The 6,633-nt window shown below is 43.8% G+C and overlaps 1 pseudogene; it reads right to left on the reverse strand.

The window, feature by feature from the left end:
• Window positions 1–892: 892 nt before the first annotated feature.
• LOC121163519 lies at window positions 893–1,401 on the reverse strand (annotated as a pseudogene).
• Window positions 1,402–6,633: the final 5,232 nt, after the last annotated feature.

The raw sequence follows: 6,633 nt of genomic DNA on the forward strand, positions 1-6,633 counted from the left end.
GTTGTCCCTCTACTGTGCATTCTGTAATTATAGCTGAGAAGTCATGACCAAGGACAATGATGACTGTAGACAAGAAAGTAAACCTCTATTCAGTTTACTTGCAACTGTACAAAAAACATCATCGATCAGATATGCAAGATGATAGATTCAGAAAACATCTCTTTTTGAACATTCACTCTATTTTTAGGAAAGAGAAAGAGAGACGGAGCTGCTACCTACTGATTTTACTCCCCAAATTATTATAATGATCAAGGCTGGATCAGCTCAGGATTCTTATATCCCTGCAACCATGTGGGAGATTCAGATGAAATTCTTGATTGCTGGCTTTGGTCTAGTCCAGCTGTGGCTCTCAAGGTCATCTGGGGAATCAACCAGTGGATGGAAGATCTCCCTCTCTCTTTTTAACCTTTCTCTTCAAATAAATTAATAAGATTAAATAACAGCCCATCTAATATTCTCATCTAATATTCATAGCACCTCTAAGGAAGACACAGAGCACAAATGATTATGTAGAATGTATTGTAACAGGAATCAGCAACAATCTCACTGACTTCAGCCCGAAGAGCCCCCTTCTTGAGAATAGGAGGGTTCAGATGGCAGATGTAGTGGGAAGATATCTTGTGTTGGTGGCCACTGAGAGGAGCACTGAGCCACACCTGAGGGTAAGATGTCTTGTGACAGCACACTGGGACAGTGTGGGCTTGAGGAGAGGCCATCTCAGATATGTTCCTAGAGAGAGGCAAAAGGGCAGTGTGGCAGACAGGACCGGGTCAGCGTTCAGAGCTCCAGGGGCCACAGTGTGGCTTGGAAGTACCTGGATGGGTCATGCTTGGAGGGTGCCACACAAGGACTTAAGTAGCTCTTCATAATGTCCACAACTCTGCCTGACAAGACAATGAATTCTATTTTTCCCAATATTAAGTTGATATTTATTTTACTTGAGGATGATGAAAATTTCCAAAAAGTATCACTATGATAGGGTAAAATGTCCACCCTTATATATTTTTGTATGACAACTAGTAGAGCCCCACAAAATTAACATTTACAAAATATACAGTAAAAATAGTTTTTAAAAGTTGTTCGAATACAAACATCAATTTTTGTGACCATTTGTTCTCCCTCATTAACTACAGATTCCATTTTTCTGAGCCTCTTCAACTTTAGTTTCACCCTTTTCAGATGCTACAGTACTTTCTTTCCCCACTTCTTATTTTTACTCCTTTTCCCCTAATCTTTGCTCCACCTTCTTTCTCAGCAGGCGTTTTCCTTGATTTCAGCTCCGGTTTGGGTGGGGCAGGTTTCGCTGACAATCGGGCAGATCATCTTGTGGACTCCAGTTTACTAACTTTGGATCCATCTTTGCCCTCGCGCTGTATGTTCTGGAGACTTCCTCCTTGGCATAATGGCTGTGTGGATGCAGCCAAAAGTAAAGCAACAGGCTGGAACTGCTGGCGCCGCTGGATGCTGCCTCTGCTGCTCAGATGCAGGCTGTGGTACAGTGAGTTCTTATGGCCCCGGAGGCTGTACAGACGTGAAAAGGATCGTGTTGCTGTAGTTGGAGCGTCCTGCAAGCTCATGTTTTGAAATTATGCCACCCATTGTGTAGTATCAGCAGTCAGAAACTTAATCTCACCATGGCATCTGGAGATGGGGCCTTTGGGATGTGATAAAGATTGGACAAAGTTATTAGCGTGGATACCCCAGGATTGAATCCTGGTGGTTTTGTAGAGAGACCAGCAAAAAACATAGTCCTATGTATACACACAAACATGTACACATGTATGTATACACGGGAATATATATATCTGCATGTGTGTGTGTTCACATGCCGTGTGATGATCTTTGCCGTTGCAGGACTCTGTCAAGGAGACCACCGCCACCCTTAGATCTCATACTTCCAGAATCATCAGCCAAAATAAACCCACTTCAGGAACCCAAGAATTTGGCTCATCTTCTGTTGCTCTCCAAGGCACATTAGCCAGGAGCAGGACTGGAAGTGTAGCAGCTGGACATGAACTAGTGCCCATATGGAATGCTGGCATCATAGTAACAGTTTAATAAACTACACCACAACACCAGCCGCAAGTATTGTTAAAGTAATGAGACTATTAATAGATTAAAACAGTTGTCAAGCTGTAAGAGCCACTTTAATGGAATCACAAGAGACAATTCAGCAATCACTTGTGTGTCAGGAAACAAATAATAAACAGGAAGACCGAAGGCTAAATGGAAGCCTGGGGCCAGGCACTCCATCTCCTGATGCTCTGACATTCCATAAGCACCCTTGAACTGTCTCTTTGATATGTGTTCACCAAGTTAAAGTCGTTGTCACTTGGTGGCGGTGCCAAATTAAAAACAAAATAAAACAAAATAATTAGGGACAAATGAAGTTGCCCTTTCTTACATAGCCAAGCAGGTGGGTTTAAATTTGGAATTATTACACAAGCTTTTGTTCTAGAATGCTGATATTCTTCATTCACATATTACATGAATGATGTCTGTCACTTACAACATCTCTTAACTTAGTTTAACTGTTGAAAAAGCAGAGGTGGAGCTTGGTGCAATAGCTCAGTGGCTAAATCCTCACCAGGATCCCATATCGGTGCTGGTTCATGTCCTGGCTGCTCCACTTCCCCTCCAGCTCTCTGCTTGTGGCCTGGAAAAGCAGTGGAGCACAGCCCAAAGCCTTGGGACCCTGCACCTGTGTGGGAGACCCGGAAGAGCTCCTGGCTCCTGGCTTCAGATTGGCTCAGCTCTAGGCGTTGCATGAATGGCAGGAATGAACCAGTGGATGGAAAATCTTTCTGTCTCTCCTTTGCTGCACATCTGCCTTTCCAATAAAAAGCCATAGATAAATCTTTAAAAAATAAAGAAAAGAAAAGCAGATGTGAGTGGGATGTGGATCACTGGGACCTAGTGGGAGGAAAGAGAGTGTTTAAAGGTGAAGGAGAGAAGAACTGGGGAAGGATCCACTTTCTAATGGGAAGAGAAAGGAGAGACAGGGGAGACCAGAGGAGAGGGAACAGAGCCTGTTTAATGTCCAGCATGCCTCTTTATGTTCATTGTGATCCTCATATGGAACTCTCAGGATTTCCCATTTTTCTAGTATGTTTACGGTCAGTACTTTAAACCACAGAAATTAGAATTTTATCTGAAGGTCAGGGGAAAAAATACTGGATTAACAATCACAGCCTTGGAATGAGCATTTGGCATAGCAGTTAAGATGGGGCTTGGGATCCCTATATCCCTTATGGGGTTCCTGGGGTTATGTTCTGGCTCTGCTCTGAATTCCAACTTCCTGCTTATGCACGTCCTGGGTGACATTAGGTTATGTTTCAAGTAGTAGTTGGGTCCTGGGAGCTATGAGATCTGGACTGAATATTCCTCATTCCTAATTTGGACTTAACGAAGCTTTAGCTGTTGTGGGTGTTTGGAGAGTGAACTAGCAAATCAGCAATGCTCTCTGTCTCTGTCACCCTCCCTTTCAAGTCAATAAATAGACAAGATCGGGAATAAACTACAGCTTTAAAATAAAACCACTGCCTGCCCTAAATTTTTTTTTTCACCAGTTAATAGAGCTTGAGCAATCTCATAACATCCTTGAACCGGTTTCTTCAGTTGTGAAAGGGTCTAATAAACTATATCTCACGGAATTATTGCAAAAGCAGAGCCAATATACATGAAAGAGCTGTGGAAAGCTGTTTCATCAAGAGTGACAGCATTCTGTGGCAGAGGAGACCATGAGGGAAGAGACCATAGAGTGCAGAACACAGCTGGGCTCTGCGAACAGGAGGCTAGGGATGAATGTTGGGCAGTGAAGTCACTGCTTGGAACACCTGCATCCCATATTTCAGCCCCAACTCCTCTACTTCTGAACTAACTTTCCGCTGATACACAATCTGTGAGGCTGCAGATGATGGCTAGAATATTTGTATTCCTATCACTCACCTAGGAGACCTGGGCTGTGTTCACGATTCCTGATTTTTTCTTGACCTAAATCTGGCTGTTTTGGACATTTGGAGGGGTGGACCAGTAGATGGCAGTACTCACTCTCTTTTCTCTGTCTCATTCATAGTAAAAAGAAGAAGAAAAAAATTACAAACCTAGCAACACAAGGACATTAAGTGTGCTGGGAGAACTGCTTCAGAACAGCAGAGAGGGGAGCAAAGGAGCACTGCAGGCCCGAGAGGCAAACCCAGCGATCCTGTCCTGCAGCCTAGGGAACACAAACAACACTGAACTTGGTTGACTCAGACTTTCCTAGTAATGTCTTACTCAGTTGTCTTGGACTTGCACTTACGATTAGCATCAGGTTCGCTGTCCTTTACTTATACTCTCAGACTAGGACAATCCCTTCGAAATGCCTTAGTCTAAGATAATAACAGTAATTGGAGCTTTAGAAATTAAGAGATAATCTTCCAACTCATAGAAATCCTTAATCATTGTCCATCCTGTGAAAGTCCTTGGCCATGGGCTCAACCAGTGGTTCCTGCGTCGCGACATCTCTGGATGTTCAGCACTTCTTTGAAGTGGGAGACAGAGAGAGAGAGAGAGAGAGAGAGAGAGAGAGAGAGAGAGAGACGGAGATAGAGTCTTGGGGAGAACCTGCAAATCCATCAGAGCTGGTGTGGCCCAGTGTGAGGAGACTGCTGGTAGGCATTAGCCCACATGTGGATTTTGCAGAGCAGAGATTTTAGGGTGGATGTTCACAACTATTTTATTTTGAAAAATAACACACCTTGGAAAAATAGAATAGCACAATAAGTCCTTGTGGATTCCTCCTATATTATACATATACAGAGTATATCTTTGTGTAAACCTGTGTGTATATACACTTAGTATGTAGTTAAGACAGATAAATGAATAGTCACAGAGGGAAGTGTGAGTAAGCATATTTTTCCTGAACCATCTGAGGGTTGGTTATAAGCATCCAAATGCTCTAGCATGTGTCTCCTAAGAACCAGGCCATGATCCTAAATAAGTGCTGAGTCATTACCCCACTCAGGAGCTTAAATGTGACACAGTATCTATCTACATTCAGATTTTGTTCTCTTAACATCCTTGTAACTGTCTTATTTAAAAGGGAGCATGAATACCTTCTTCATTTTTGCTACAAAATCATCAAAACAATTATTGGAGATGGGCACTGCCAGGATAAAGCTGATAAAGCTGTTGCTGCAGCACCTACTTGCACACGGGCACCCATTCGGGTCCAGGCTGCACCACTTCTGACACAGCTGTCTACGTAAGTGCCCAGAAAGGCAGAAGGTGGTGGAGGGCTTGGACCCCTGTACCCGTGTGGAAGACCCAATGTTCCTGGCTCTTAGCTTCAGACTGGCCCAGCTATTTGGGGAGCGAACCAGTAGTTGGATGATATCTCTCTCTGTTGTCTCCCCATCTCTATAACTCTTTCAAATAAATGAATATATTTTTTTTAAAAACCCCACATAACTGTCAGGGTGAGCGTTTTAATGCAGAGCATAAAGCTGCTACTTTGGAAGCCTGTGTCCCATATTGGAGTGCAGTTCTATGCTTCTGATCCAGCTTCCTGCTGATGTGCCTGGGATGCAGCAGAGGATGGCCCAATGCTAGGATTTCTGCCACCACAAGGGAGATCAGGATGGAGGACTTTATCATTTCTTTCCTTCCTTCTGTCTTTCTCTCTTTTTCTTTTTAAGATTTACAAGCTCATTTGAAAGAATTAGAGAAAGAGATAAAGAGAAAGGAGACAGATATTTCATCTGCTGCTTCACTCTCCAAATGGCTGCAATGACCAGGGCTGTGCCAAGCCAAAGCCAGGAGATAGGAACTCCACCCAGGTCAGGTACCAATCAAGTCTTTCGAGGGAACCTTTGTTTTCCAGTTCTTTTAGTCGCAGAACTGCTGGGTCACATGGTTACTGCATGTTTAGTGTTATAGGAAAATATCAGACCATTTTTCAGATTGGCTGTGCTATCTTGTGAGCTATCTGTTACGTAAAAATGTTGCACAAACTTAACAGCTTAGGCAACATACATTTATTATCCCATCATCATTTTGGGTCAGGTGTCTGAGCATAGTTTATCACTGCAATCAAAGTACTGACCAAGACTGGGTCTTCATTTGGCATCTCAATTGGGAAAAAATCTGCTTCCAGACTCAGTTCTTGACAGAATTCATGTCTCTGTGGTCGTATGCCCCAAGGCTTCAGTGTCTTACTGGGGGGGGGGGGGTGTCAGCTAGAGATTGCTCTCAGCTCCTACAGCCTATGGATGGTTCAGAGAGAAAGTAAATCTCTGTTGTATAAGTCATTGTCTTACTCCAAGGCTCTAGTTAGAGGTGTAGCTCTTTTTTTTTTTAAAGATTTATTTTATTATTATTATTATTTTTATTGGAAAGGCGGATATACAGAGAGGAGAGACAGAGAGGAAGATCTTCCGTCCGATGATTCACTCCCCAAGTGAGCGCAACGGGCCGATACTATGCCGATCCGAAGCCAGGAGCCTCTTCCGGGTCTCCCACGCGGGTGCAGGGTCCCAAAGCTTTGGGCCGTCCTCAACTGCTTTCCCGGGCCACAGGCAGGGAGCTGGAAGGGAAGCGGGGCTGCCGGGATTAGAACCGGCGCCCATATGGGATCCCGGGCGTGCAAGGCGA

The sequence above is a fragment of the Ochotona curzoniae genome, unplaced genomic scaffold (assembly GCF_017591425.1).
Source record: "Ochotona curzoniae isolate NIBS_2020 unplaced genomic scaffold, NIBS_Ocur_1.0 contig_64, whole genome shotgun sequence".
Taxonomy (NCBI): domain Eukaryota; kingdom Metazoa; phylum Chordata; class Mammalia; order Lagomorpha; family Ochotonidae; genus Ochotona; species Ochotona curzoniae.